Source organism: Elgaria multicarinata, chromosome 11, assembly GCF_023053635.1.
Source record: "Elgaria multicarinata webbii isolate HBS135686 ecotype San Diego chromosome 11, rElgMul1.1.pri, whole genome shotgun sequence".
Taxonomy (NCBI): Eukaryota; Metazoa; Chordata; class Lepidosauria; order Squamata; family Anguidae; genus Elgaria; species Elgaria multicarinata.
The window spans coordinates 8,717,791-8,733,396 of record NC_086181.1 but is presented as its reverse complement, the minus strand read 5'-3'; the positions used below and the strand labels follow the sequence as shown (position 1 = coordinate 8,733,396).

The 15,606-nt window shown below is 42.2% G+C and overlaps 1 protein-coding gene across 3 annotated transcripts in view; it reads right to left on the bottom strand.

Moving 5' to 3' along the window:
* JUP (junction plakoglobin) overlaps positions 1 to 14,067 on the bottom strand; it is a 59,825-nt gene extending 45,758 nt beyond the window's left edge. For all 3 annotated transcript variants that reach the window (XM_063138059.1, XM_063138061.1, XM_063138060.1), the window contains exon 1: positions 13,979 to 14,067. The gene's annotated coding sequence lies outside the window, so the exon portion shown is untranslated. The remainder of the gene's footprint in view (positions 1 to 13,978) is intronic.
* Positions 14,068 to 15,606: the final 1,539 nt, after the last annotated feature.

The following is a 15,606-nucleotide window of genomic DNA, read 5'->3' as shown; positions in this document are numbered from 1 at the left end:
CCACTGTATCTCTACTTGGAACATTTGCTCATCCCACTGTTCAACTGCTTCAAGATGTCTTGTTCTCCCTTGCTGCTCCTTATGCCTGGAATTCCTTCCCAGAATGCCTGTGTAGCATCACATCTCTTTTCTGTCATTTCTCTCTCCCCTTGAAAGCCACCTTGCCCATGAAGTATTTGAACTCCTCCACCCAGCCTGCTGCAGCCCTTCAGTGATGTCTATCCATATTTTTTCATATTTATGCCACTCCCATTTCACTCTCAATTATAAGCACTCTGCAGCAGTAGCTGTGCAAGCTTTGCTTATGTCTTGTAAAGCACAACACAGTGCTTTAGAAGACAGCAACCATTTTTCTGACCTCGCAGGAACCCAACTTTCCAACTGAACCCAACTTGGCCTTCAACACTGCCAGTCTAGACAACCTGCCATTAATTTCAGCTTACAACATGGGATCCATTTTGAATGTTGCAGACTATTTTTACTTCCTCAATTCAGTGTTTCTTCCTATGTTTTTTCAAGCATTTTCCCCCTTTCTCCAAAACATGGTCATGGTGTCACTGAAAGCATCCACCTTAGTCCTAAGGACAGCTGAAGAGCAATGTGTTAGGCTAAACTGCCTCCCAAACCTCACAGCAGAAAAGTACATTGAGATTTAATTTTACAGATCTTCATGGGTAGCCGGGTCTTGGTCATCCAAGTGTGAAGCATGTTTTTTAAAAAACCAAAAACCCACCACCACTCCAGCTGTCAGTTAAATGTCAAGAAGTATGCACGGGTAAAACCCAGATGTCTTGACTGATGTTTAGCAATAAAGCCTTAAAAGCCATGCTGTGTGTCAGGAAGCACAAACCCACCACAGTGTTAGTTAAATGATGCCCACACGTCTGTAGATGATCACATCTATATTAAGGAAATTCAGCTTTAAAATACCTTCCTCCTGCCCTTCTTGTTGAAAGCCTGTTAAGAATGAAATGACTGAAGCATTATGAAATGCCTACAGGCTTCGTAGAATATGCAGGAGAAGAAAAAACCAATCAAAGATGGCAGATTTAAAACAGATCTTTCAAACCTCTATCTAATTAGGAACATCTTGGCACCTCCTGATGTGTTTTTCCCCCAGCAGAGCCATTTTATGAAATATACATTATCCCGATAGGAGGGATGCAGCTTCTATTTGTCAGATGCATCTCAGACAAGAGCAGGGTGTTATGCTGAGGGAAATAATAAAACTTCAAAGCTAAACAACTGATTGTCATCTGAAACTTCCTTAGAAAACCAATAAGGTACAAGCACAGCCGGGTACGTGCAGGGTCTTGCACTGGATTAATAGTTATCCACGTGATATGCAAAACTACATTTTCATTTGGTGAGAGTCTATATTAATAGAAGAAACCAGAAAAGATGGAATTGGCCGAAAATGCAGTATTATTCAGCCCCCAGAGGCCCTGTCAAACTGAATGAACTCTCTGACCCAGAGTTTCATTCAAAGAAAATTTCAAAATTCTACTGCTATATTGCCATTTGGGTTTGTATGCAATGTCCCAACTGTTCCAAGACTTACTACTCATCAGTTGTGAAGCCATCATGATAAATGGCATTGATTTTATTAGAGAGCCTGACCACATATGAAGGAAGTGGTGCTCCTCACAACACACTGTACAGAGACTAGAAACTCCACCTTTTACAACGGTACAGAGGCTGATCATCTTTGGGTCTAAGCTTATCTTTGTGTCCTTTTCAACCTTCAGATACCTTTCTTCCTCTCTCTCTCTCTCCCCCTGTTTTTGCTAGTTACCTATCTATCCAAGCCTTTAGGGCAGCCTTGCTCAACCTGGGGCGCTCCAGATGTGTTGGACTGCATCTCCCAGAATGCCCAGCCAGCTGGCTGGGGCATTCTGGGAGTTGTAGTCCAACACATCTGGAGCGCCCCAGGTTGAGGAAGGCTGCTTTAGGGTGAGACTATAAGATATATAGACAAAGCTTCATAATGAAAGTATGCTTTATTATTGGAAAGGATAAGAGCAATCTTTAATAGTTTCTTTGTCATTCCTAATTACAGTAAAATACCAATACTAAAATACCCTCAGCATATTAAACAAGTGTTCTTTCAATTTATAACTGCCACCCCCAAAAAGTTAATCTACTGGTTAAACCAATTGAAGCTTGCAATTCTAGCAGTCAGAGGAGGTTAGAACAGCAAGTAACCAAAAAGTGTATAGAAAGTTGCATAAATATTAGATCTTACACTCATGAAGACAGCTGTGCAGATTCCAGCAGCTATAGAATCTTGCTGTGACAGTCTTGCTGCAAAGTTCACACAAAAAAACCATTGCACAACCAAAAATGAAAGATGAGATATGCAATCCAAAAATCTCTTAACTTCAACGCCTCACTGAATTCAATGCGACAAGGTCTGAAATGCAAGTGTACATACAAGATTGCAGCCTTAACTTTATCAAGCTTATTCAAAGAATCACCAAGCTGCAAACCCCTCACTCCATTATCCCTTACTAAATTCTCTTCTAGGTTTCACTATGAGCTTTTCCTTTGCCAAAATTATGACGGACAGACAAACATTAAATGAGGGTGCAATCTTATGCATGTTTAGAGAGAGAGAAATCCAACAATTCTCAGCATTCCCCAGCCAGCCATGAAGAGATTTATTAGAACAAGCAGGAACAGGCCTATTTGCATCTTTGAGGTTGGGGCGGGGAATCCTTCAGATAAATAGAGAAGCTGGAGGATGCAGTTACCTGAAAGATGCTTTGCTGATGAGAAGCAAAGCCACATGGGCATGGAGTAGAGGCTGGGCAGCCAGACCTTGCAGAAGCCAGCCCACAACTAACTTGTCTATATAGGACAAGTGAAGGAAGTCCTGGTAACAATTACACAGCCATGTCCATTAACTCACATTGACAAGCTTTTCAACCATTCCAGGAATGAAAAGATCCAAACAAAACTCCAGCCAAAATTAAAGGGTTTGCCAGAAAGCCAGACAACACCATTACCCCAACTCTTCTGCATTTATACTAAAATGTGCTCTCAGTTTACTCTGAGTTCTGAAGAACTAAGGCTGCATTTATTGCAATACAGACAACCAGCTTCAGTATTTAAGGTGGGAGAAGGCAGGCTTTACCTCTGCATGCTATCTACTGGAGACAGTACACCTACCAAACACCTTTTCTTCCCTATATAGAGGAACATGCTCAATAAAACCTTGAGAAGCTAGCCTAGTTTTCTCAAGACCCACTTTTTCGTGAAACAGTCTCTTTCAATCTATTGGGTGATATAGAAATGAAATAAATAAGGAATAGATACACCCAGGGAAATCCTGCTTTGATGACATTCACACAAACAGGCTTTCCCCAGCCCACCAGACAGAACATAGACAATGGTCAGGAGTCCTGGGACTTGTAGACCAAAACACCTGGAGGGCACCAGGTTGGAGAAGGTTAACATAGACTAATATGTGGAATAGCCACTAGTCTTTAAGATAAGTTTACATTCTTATTTCTTCCTACTTTGAATTCCTCTCTAAGAGGGGGGAAATACTACAATAATAAAGCATCTATGAGCCTGAAACTGAAGCAACTATCTACATAAGCTGGACTCCTCTCCCTATTCCAGACTTCAGCAAGTGGTTTCTGCTACATCACAGGTGAAGAAGGAGAAAGAGGTGTTTCAGCCATCAAAATAAATGCAGCTGACAGGCTCCGATCACTTCTACAGCTGCGTGCTGTACGTGCGTCTCAACACAGAGACAGTATGACAGTTCAGAGAATGCCACTCGCTGCATGAGGCCACTGAAGCAGCATCAAGGTTTATAGGACTGTTGCACATCATTTCAAGCATGAATGTGAACTCAAGGACTAAGAAAACTTGCAGCAAGGAGCAACATACTAAGTCGCGAACAGCACAGTCCTATGGATCTCAGATGCAATATGTATCACAAACAGCTCAGACATCATGACACTGCATGACTTTGAAACAAGTCCTGCAACCTTCATGCCCTGACACTTACTTGTTTCATAATTCTTGGTAAGGATGCTTGCTAATCTTCTGAAACCAAAAATGCCTAAATTTCAACTCAAGGGAAATTCTGAGCTCAAATTCAATATTATTAATACTTATTTGCATGAAATTTACTTAAATGTCAAAGAAAATTCTAAGGAAAGATGTGGTATGGTATACAATTTAGGAAACAGAGTGAAAAGAAATCAGGATCAAAGCACCATGAAATCAAGCCATCTGTTGCATAGAAGACCACCTGGACACCAGCATGCCTACAACACAATCAACCCATGTCATATGGACCCTGAAGATGCCACAAGCAAAGTGTGCCCCAGGACGCTTGAAAGCAAATCATCCAAGGAGTCAAGCAACCCAAGCTAAGCCAAATGATACAGAGAGGATAAGTCTGCTAGCCAATCTGGCAATGCTGACGGGCAGTCAACTGTGGCAGGGAAATGCTGAGAGGAGGACTCCATGGAGTTGTAAAGTGGCCACTGAAGCTCAATCCTGCATGTTCTGTTATCAAAGCCCGAAATCGGAGGTTGTTTTTCTGTACAGTCGTGAGAAATATAACCTTGCTTTTTGGAAAATTCTCTCTACAGACACGAAAGTAAAACAAAACACTGTGCCCTCTTTTTAATTATATGCTTTCCCCCTCTAGGATGAGACACAATGCTGAGCTAGATGGAACCATTGGCTACACCAAGTCTGGCAGCATAATAGGAAGTGAACCCTACACACAAGAAAATCGCACACGGATTGCAAATGAAGCTGCACACACAGATATACACCTGGAGATAGCCTTGAGGTTTCTGGAAGGGTGTTTATTTGGCTTTACAAACCTAGCTGCTTGTAATAGAGAAGATTGCACTGAACATCCTTAATACCTATAGTTGTTCTGGGACCAGGCAGGTTTCTTAAAGTCTCCAATTGCTAACAGAAACCAACTGAAAGGTGGAAATACCACCTGTTTCCTGGGTTGATTTACAGCCAGAGTAAGACAATGCAGATGCATCTCTGGAGACCAATCTGAACAGATTTGGTACTGCTCTGAGCCTTAGCAGGAGCTGTCAGACTGTCACAGTGAGCCTCCAAAAGCTAGCAGGGGAGGACTTTATTTGGGACCAAACAACTAAAGATGTACATGATTCGATCCCCAGAGCAAGTGGCCAAGGATTCAATCGTTCACCCACTGCACTAATTTATAAAGACATGTCCTTTTACCACTTGATGAGAGCACCTAAAGCACTCAAGAAAAAAAAAATAGTCCAAGAGAATTACAGACTATGCCACACCTACACGTTCCTCCCAAATTGCTACATAATATAATCACATCACAATGTAGGCAGGGAATTCCATGTACACATCCAACTTTGCCCATTTAACAGAGCATGTGCTCACCATTTATGATATATCTATCATACAGCTGTGTAGATGAAGCTACTATGAATGGGAATGAGGAGAGCAAGATATGAGGCCTGGACCCATATTAAGAAACCTTGACATTTATCAAGGCTAGTCACATTCCTAGATAGGATGTTGCCATCAAGCCACTGCAGGTGATGACTGAGCAGCTCAATGCTACACAAGCCTCCCCCCCCTTTTTTTTTTGCATGCCATTTTACTCTCTTGTACTTCCAACATAACTTCAGTACTAATTACTTTAAGGATTCCAATGCAGGGCTCCAGTAAGGTTTGAGTTTCCAGCTTCCCTCAATATGCTTTTCATATTGAAAAAGAAATTTACTATGCTTCTGTGGAGTAAATGTGGAAGTAAGGAAGGTGCTGTACTTGAAAATTATTGTTTCTATCCTTTAGAAACAGGTCCTTTTAAAACCCCTTCCAGTGGGATGCCTGCAGCGCTTATTAGACTCCCTAACTACAGTGGGAGAAGTGCAAGTCTGCAGAATCATGAAGACGGAGTTACATTGCTTTTGCATGGCGATAGAAGAGGGATAAAAAGGGGACACACAACTAATCCCACCACCTAATAGACTAATTGTTAAATCATGATTAGAGACAGCACACATGTTTCTGAAAAACCCTAACGTTTGAGGGTCATTTTTTTCAAAACATTTACTGGCCTCACCATATTAACATCAAAATGAGCATTTATTATTTTGAATACTTGACCCTCAAAATGCTAAGAAACCCCAAAAGGCTTTTAAGAAATCTCAACACCTGAAGTCCAGCCCTCCTAGTGGGCTTGAAACAATTTAATGACTAAACTAGTTAAGATCAAAATCTGCTTTCTCACAGTCTCCATTTTCCTAATCAAATACAAGGACAACGGAGACAAACATTTATTGTTACTCAGCTGCATCCTTAGGCACAGAACGGACTATAAACCTACATATATTAGCCTATGATTAGTGATGATGAACACCAATTTCAACCTGGCTGGCACCTCTTAAATGTACTCATGATATCTTTAGCAATAGTCTATAACCATGGACACACCACACCCGTCTATAGATGGCTGAGACAATAGACCATAAAAATCTATTGTTCAGAAACGGTTGCAGTGTGGCATTTCCCCAATGACCAAATGTTTGCTGGGCTTCAAAACATCTTTCCTGAAAGAACAATTAAAGCTTGCAGTGGCTACAATTAAGATAGTTTGCCCTAAGTATAACAAGTCATCTGACTGACCCCTTGCTTGCTAGGAAATCAGCCACCTATTAAAGTCACTGAAGCTATCAGCAGAGCAAAAAGTATTATTATATTCCCTAGAAAACTAAAAGCAGCCAAGTTAATTTAAGCCAAATTTGCAGGGAAATGGATTTTTCATGACATTGTCTGGAAGCTTTCCAAGCAGAGGAATTACAGGGTCCACATTTCCAAAGACAGCTTAATTGAGTCTTCCGTGCTTTTTACAGCCTACTTTGATAAACATCAGCAAAGAACTAGACAGGCTGAAAGCTTTCATTGCATCCATTGTTAGACCCATCTATTCATTTATGAACCACAGGTTTTAATATATGTATTTTAAAACAAGAGAGATGTTCTTCCCCTTCCTCTCCTGAAAAGGGTGTTTAGCACCAATGCCATAGTTCGAAATGCTCTACAAGCACCTCTCAGTTTAGGGATTGAACACAAGGTTTGCCAAACAAAGTGATTTGTGCCTCAGTTTAGGGGAAAAGCTTAACTCCACTCAATATCCTCTCCATAGAGATACTTGTAGCAATTAAAGTTAAATACATGAGACTAACAAAACATTTAACCTTTATGGAGCTGTCAGCCGAATGTCATGGAGACGTTTATGTCTCTCCTTATCAGTTATCTGAATACTGCACAGACAGGTTTTGAAGCCAAATGGCAAGAATTCTAATTAAGGACAGCACCTATGGGGCGTAGTTTTTGTATGTGTCTTCTTTGTTAACCAATCCAATTCCAAGGTAACTCAGAAAATCATGGGTGAAAATAATTTTGACTATTTTCAAGAAGAGGGAAATAGGGTGGCCACATAAAATTAAAAATATCTAAGGGGGCAATCCTATGCATGTTTACATAGAAAGAAGTCCTACAACTCTCCAGCCAGCCTTGCTATTCAAAGAGGAAGGAAGGGAACCTAACATTCTGATATCTAAATGAAATCTGGCCTTATCTAAATTTAATAGAACCACACAAAAGTTTGCTATATTCTTCAAGCATTTGCTTACAAGTCTAAGTGTTCCAGTTCAAAAAATTCAGCTTACCAAGCCTTACCACAGTTTTTAATCTATTGACAATGTTACCTCTTAAAACATATTTATTCAAACTGGACATTTCCTTGATTAAACCATCATGCATCTTTGATTTTAGGCTTGAGAACCAAAGAAGCATGTCTCACTGAAGTCACAACTTCAAGGGAACACATTCTATTGCCATAATTCCAATGCACATAGTGTTCAGTTTCTGGTATGCCTTCCTAAAAGCATCAACTGTCATTTAGAAAGGGAGTGCAAGTTTCTGACCCTCAGTGTTTCCTCAAATAGCTAGCATTCATGTGGCAGACCTTCCATGCCTTGCATAGCTTCCTGGTCTTCTTTGACACATTCTCCCCTCAACTACCAGATCTTCCCCTGTCACCATACCATAATGTTGTCACTTCATACCTGTCCTATGGACACACTTTCAGCCAGGCTTAACCACTAAATTCCAACCCAACCATAATGAATATGAACTCTCCCTCCCCTGGGTTATCTTGCAAAATCCTCATTCTAAACAACATTTGTGCTCCTTGCACAGATACCAGTATCTCTCATCCCAGGCATGTTTGCCAGGGATGCTTCAGGTACATAGTTCACTGTCCCTACAGAGTATTCTTGCCTGATAACCTGAGAGCTGAAACAATTAGAGCAGATTCCTAGTATCTTCTAATTGTTAAAGAACATAAAAATAATAAAGTGTTATAAGCAGCTTGTTTCCACCACCACCCGAAAGCAGGTATGACTCACTCTAGGAAGAGCCACACCTTGGGAAAGAAAGCCCCATCAGTCACACCTATAGAAGCATTACCTTTCCCATTTCATCTAGGCAATTTAGGTCACCTTGCCTATTTTAAAAGTTAACACAGCTGCTCTTGTGATTGTTTGTTTTCAATGTAGCTCAATGGAAGTAATGGCCAATCTGGTCATGTGCAAATGACCTGAACACATCTGTTATGACCAGCATACAAGCACGAAGTCAGGCAACTGCCTTTCCCTGAGCATAAAGCACAACTTAGCCCTGTTATCCATTTCTACCCACTTTTGCCAGCTTTCTCAGGGCACAATGAAAGAAAAGAAAAACAAAAGTATATTCATCACCATGAATGAATGAATAAATTTATTACGGTCATTGACCAGAACCAATAAAAACATTAATAACAAACAGACAATCCCAAACACATACATACATTATTATATTACATACATACAGCAGTTGCTGAGAAATTGTATCACACAATCAGAGGCTGCAATCGACGGTTAAAAGATTACGGCAAGTTATAGCAATTGCACAAAATTTGGCCACTTTATTCATAATATGTGGTATCTTATCGGGGAGAAGCAAAGAAATGACCATAGATTCTTCAAACAAATCAAATCAGAATGATAGGTTTTCTTTTTAGAATAGTCAAAACTATCAGCCTCGATATCCCACATAATGGCCACATTTTCATCACCATCCTCCAGCAAATTTAAAACTTCAGTTTAAAGATGGCAGGAAGAGAACAACCATTGTGGAGTTGAGGGCCATATTCCAAAGACAACCTAGTGCTAAGACGTCACACAAGTAGTGATCAGTAGGAAGGGCATATACAAACTTCTGGCTCCACTCTAAAGTTTTTAAGTCATGACTCTAAAGGTCATTTCAGTATTCTACGGAGACCTCAAACACTATCAAAGACTCCTTCATACTGGTTGGGCCTGCTCTTGGAGTCAAATTTAAGATCTACTTGGCTCTTTGAGGAAGCCACATTGTGGTGCTTGCACCTACATGCCCACATACTTTTTATTATACTGATCTTCCATCCAGATTGGATTTCTCTCTTATTTTTTCCAGGCAGCATTATAAGAAGCTTCTCCTTTCCCAGGCAACTCCCCAGCCTTATCCTTTCATCTGTGCTGCAAGCCTGATTAATTAAGCGAATCATTTGGCTAATGCAATTAGAACACCCTTCGCCTCACCCTCTGCCAGGATTAAAAGCCAGCAGCAAAGAAAGGAATCCCCAAGTCAAATCCAACAACCTTCTTCAGGCTTAGGGCAGCTAAAAACTCACAATTTCCAACAAACTATTGGTGAGGAGAAGAAGAGAGAACACAGTATTCCATATATTGGGACAAATATCAGGAAAGCCTTCAAAGAACCCAATACGTGTGCACTCTGGCCCAGAAGCAAGTTTTTTGTTGGCATACAAATGCATGCATTGAGATAGTGATCGGAATGCAAGAACCACATTTACAAGTTTCTCCACTCAGATCTCCCAGGGAGTCATGTTCAAAGGCGGAGGGGCATTGTCAAGACAAGTACTTGCAGCCATAACACAGTGCATACAGCCAAACCTCAGATATGGAACTCGATACTTGCACCTCTCATTTCAAATATCTCTAGCCCTTATGGTTGTGGAGAAAACATGCTACAAGCGAACTTCCTTGTAAGGGTGGCACATTTCAGCTGAATATACAACCAGGCTACCAAGAACATGAAGGAGGGGTTTTATGGCGCACTACTTGTTCAACACATCTTCCTATAGTTGATATTAATCATTTATAGAGCATTTATTATGTGCTAAATGAGGACAAATAGAAAAATGGTAGACCACGCCCACTTTCTGATTGGAGATCTGAGAGAATGCGTGTATTGCTTACAGCTATTGGACAACTTCATGACAGAAGTGAGATATTAATCCTCATCTCCCAGGTCCTCAGTCCAATATCCTACTCAGAGGATTGTATGAGCTTCAGACTCTCACTCCAGCTCCCTCTATTCTACATATCTGAGCCTGACCAGAGCAACAAGGACTCTGAGATGGCCTACACACACAAAGGGAAAACACACACAAGGCTTGGCATAGTTTCATTTAAAAACGTCATTTTAGTTTTCCAGCCACAAAAAAAAGCGATCTTTTTAGTGCACCACTCCAGGTCCCTGCACATTTACAAGTATGTAACCTTCTTAGCATACTTTGCAAGTAAAGCCACTTATTCCAAGGTCACAGAGAAGTCATAGAGAAGTTATCCCGCAGAACCACCAAGGAGAAATCTTAGCTTCAAGTGCCCACTTCCTTTCTTCTAACCATGAAGGTATCTTTCCAGCTTCCCCATACACACACACAGTCCATTATATAACTCAGTAAGTTATATGGTTTGAGGCGGGGGCGGGGAGGGGGAATGGAAGAGACAGGACAACACACACACACACACACACACACACACACACACACACACGACAGAAACAGTCACTGGTTTCTTGGTTTTACTGTTTCCCTTCACCCCCGCTTCTTGCTAAACACACCAAGATTCCCATATGACTCACTCAGCACACAGACAAAGCAACAAAATGCCCAGCATTCTGGATCTTTTAAAAAGTAATAATAGAGCTGTGTCAGAAAGCAAACATGTCAAGACATTACACTTTAAGCAAGAGCACTAGCAATAGATTTATCCACAAAGCTGAATGTACAGTGACTGACCGCTTCATTAGCTACAGAAACTTTTTTTAAAAAATCAAAACTCCGAAATGCACAAGAAGAGTCAGGTAGGTTCATGCAAAACTACACCTCCTACTGTAACCAATAGCAGTTCTGTAGCTGCAGAGAAGTTTTCTCTTTGCAAAATTGCTTTGAAAGAGACACACAATGATTAAAACACCAACAGCACACACATTACCAGTCCCAGTCCTCCAGAAAGAGATAATTTCAAGAACTAGTTAAAATAGATTTGTTCATCTTGCTGACCTTTTTTTGGGGCATAATTTGGTGATCAAGTAGAAATCAAGTTGCAATCAGTAATTCAGTCAGAACATCCCGTCTAACTTCACTTGCACCACATATTTCCACAGCACCTAATTCGTAGCTCAGTTTCCTCCCTTCAACAATAGGCTGCCCAAATGCCCATAAGAAGTATCTGTAGCTTTGTTCTAAGCCAGGGGAATCAAGGTATTTTGTAAAGAGAACTCATAATTCTGGCACCTAAGTTTGAACTCATTCATAATAATGCAGAAACATTTTATGCTTGCAATTAACTTTTCTGATTAGAACACATTTAGAGAGACTTTAAGGGGCCCTTTGAAGAACACATATTTTTGGCAACAAAATTATTTCCTCGAAATCGCGACAAATCAATTAACAGATTGCTTATGGTGGAGAACTTGGCAAAGGTTTTATATCACATATCTGATATTTGGTGAAGAAAGAGAAGTTCCCTACATAGCCATTAATGTGATGTATAATTTGTTTATTGCTTCGTTTGTACAAAGAAAAATATAAGATACAAAACATAGACATTTTTGCTTAACTTCAACAAGCATTTCCACAGATTAAACAAACAGAAATTCAACTCCCCGAAATACGGCTGAACTCACAATGGCAATCATGTTAACTCCTTTAATTCTTTACACTTTAGAAGGCAGTGGTGTACAATGTTGCCTCTTTCTTTATTAGAAGACTGTTAAAATGGCTGAACGATGATGAGCAATTTGCTTCTGGGACAACACAGATCAAAGGGCGTGTCTGGGAGAAACAAGTTCAGTTATGAAATTACAATATACAATAGCTCAACAAGGGAACGCAAGAGCCAAATTTCACAAACACTCTTTAGAAACTATAAATATGAAGGAGGTAAGGAGTTCCACACACACAAAAGAATATTGTAAAGTCACACAAGAGACTTTAAACATTACACACTTTTCCAGTGGACAAAGCAGTGTTCATATACAATCCTCCCTCCTGCCAATGCTGAAGTGGGGGGTATTATTCAAGAAGGGCATGAACTATTTTAGCCTTATCTTTCAACTCATTGCAAGATACAGAAATCCACAATTTAACAAAAGCACAGGCATGCAAATTCCAAAGTAAGTATGCAAACAGACACATTCCGAGCCCTTCCCTCAGATTCACAAACATGCCACAAATAGTCTTGCCTCAGCACTGGCAAATCAGGATCCCTGCTTACAGGGTTTTGACCCCCCTAATGTCCCACATTAGGAGATCAAAACCCATGACACCTCCAAGGACACGAGCCTCCAAACAAGAACCAGGAAAGCTCCAAGCCAAGGGATCTCCTTGAATTTTTGATGCAAAGCCATCCCCCTCCCCCAAATACATCTGAACATCTTCAACCAATCCAACATCTACTGCCATCCCTTCCCCATTAATTCTTCACCCTAAACAACGATCTGTAATAACTTGCCCTTCTCAACTTGTGCCATTTTTGGTGGGAAGGTAGGATATGAATTTAAATACAGATGAATACCTTCAATCAACAATTCCTGCAGTTTATACCCCTACCCCAAGCTTCTACTCCTACATCACATGCCCAGCCACGCAACAGAAACCACTGTACTTCCAAGATCCCCTCTCCAGCCTCCAAATCCCCCTCCCTGTGACCTCTGACCCAAGGGTTCCCACGGCACAACCCTCCTTATACTTCCAAATCCCCAGTGTCTCACTACTTGTCCATTTACAGCTCCTTGTTTCCCACACACCTTTGAAGTCTTTCCTGCCCAGTCCACCACAACTCACCTCTTACCACCTTGCACTCCCTCCCCACGAACTGCATAATCCTACCACTCCACCCTGCACCCCTCCTTCAAGCCCAGCTTAGATCCAAACAGTTAAGTCCATCAGCTCAATAAACCTTGGGAGTACAAGCCCCCCAACCCTAAAGGGGACGTCGTAGGCAGCCCCACCCCACCAAGCTACTCACCCTTTAATTCAGCGAGGTCCCCTGCAAATCCATAAATCCCCATAAATCCCTCAGGCTCCCAAAGGGTACCCCGCTGCAGTTTTACCTGCCCCCTCCCCCGCCATATGGCCCAACCTCCCCCACCCCAGTTCCTCCACCCCACCTCCGGGGCTTTCCCAGTCTCCCCCCCCCCCAGACCCCTTAGTGACCCCAAAGCAGGACCTCTTCTTCTTCTTCTTACCCTAGAGCACCCCCGAGGATTTACACATGCTATGGTGGAAAAGGAGGAGGTATGTTTCGGGCAGTGGGCTCTACTCATCCCCCAAACCCTTCCGCCACACAGCCCCCACATGCTGAGTCTTCGTTTTCTTCCCTAGATATTACTTTAGTGTTGTGGGGCAGCCGCCGGAGCCTCCTTCAGTGGGGTTGCCCCCTCCCCTTTGCAATTCCTCGCACCCTTTGGGGTTGGCTTTTCAGAGCCCCACTATTACCCCAGAGAAAGAGCACACCCACCCCCGAAGCGTCCCCTCAGGGGCCCTTCCCTCCCTCCCTCCGGAGCCCCCACGCTTCTTTGTCCCCCTCCCCCCCTCCAGACCCACCTGCCGGCCCCGTCGCCACCGCCCTGCTCGTCTCTCACTCCACTCCGCCCCGCGCCGAGTGACTCGCTCCAGCGAACAATAGGGGTGAACAGAGACCTTGCCTGAGCCCAGCCCTGGTCCCCATGGACACAAACCACGCCCCCCGAGGCTCTCATTGGCCGCGTCGCTCGTGAGGGGGGAGCAGCCTCCTCTTCTTCGCCACGCCCAGCTTCGCCCTGCCTTGGTATGGTGTTTACAGCGCAGGTCACCTGATTGGAGGCGAAGGGCAGGTGGCGACGGGGAGGGGCGAAGGGTGGAGGCGCCGAGCCGAGCAGGTGTGGGTGGAGCCGAATGCGAGGGGAGGGGCCGGGGGAGAGGAGGAATCGGGAGGAGGTTTTCTGAGGCTTCTCGGGCAGAAATCAGTCCGCGGCGTCTCCCGTGACAAAGGTCCAGGTGATGTGAGAGACTTCTGCCTGAGACCCTGGAGAGCCGCAACCAAGCTGGAAGGACAAAAAGACTGACCTGGCAACTTCTTCATGAAATGGCAAAATGTACATATCAGAAATAATAACAAGCCACCACAGCTCCTGCTCTTCACGATCTAACCTTCACAATCTCCCTTCCAAATTCCCCCTTTACCCCTGTCAAAACGTTTCCTCAGTAATAGCGCTCCAAAATTCTCTCATGACGATGCATCCTCAATCCAACTCCACAAATTTCCCCTTCCGGTAAATCCTACAAAGTCCTCTTTCAGCCATGTAGATTTCCTTCTCCCTTTGTGAATAATATCCTTTCCCCTCACAACTCCCCCTGACCCAAATCTTCTCCCACTAATTTCCCTCATTGTTCTTCTATATAAAACTGCTGCTCCAAAGACTTTTCCTTCTCCTGAGCTGGCCCTCCAAACTTGATCTTCATCTAATCCTCAAACGTCCCAATTTCTGCTTATTTCCATCTCCCACCTTTCAATTTTCTCCTGACAATCTCTTTGTCAAATTTTTATCTATAGATAGATAGATAGATAGATATGCCTCCTTTCCAGGAATAACTCAAAAGCAATACAATAAATATATATATATAGCACTCTCCATTCTTATTAAGAACAATTATAGAACCACAATATTAACACAATTGACCAAAAGCAATCACAAATCTTCCCTTTCCATTTATCTCCCCACAACCTATCCCTAAAATCCCCTAATGATATGCCTCTCACAGTTTTCTCTTCATGACCTCCCACTGGAAATTCCTACTTCATTTCCCTCTTACTTTCTCCAGAATTTCCCCCCCTCAGAATGTGTTTTGAAAGCGCTCCCTTTCCATCATTCAATTTATAAATTCTTCACTTTAGAGAAGATGATAAATACCTCCTTACATGAGGGCAAGATACTTACTAAAAGAAGCAGTAAGATGTTGACGATGTTCTTGTCAACATCCCACTCTCAATCCTTCATTTTTGGATAACTGTCAGCCAGTTTCCAGTCTACATTTTTGGATAAAATATTTATTTATTTATTTATTTATTACATTTTTTATACCGCCCAATAGCCGAAGCTCTCTGGGCGGTTCACAAAAATTAAAACCATAATAAAACAACCAACAGGTTAAAAACACAAATACAAAATACAGTATAAAAAGCACAACCAGGA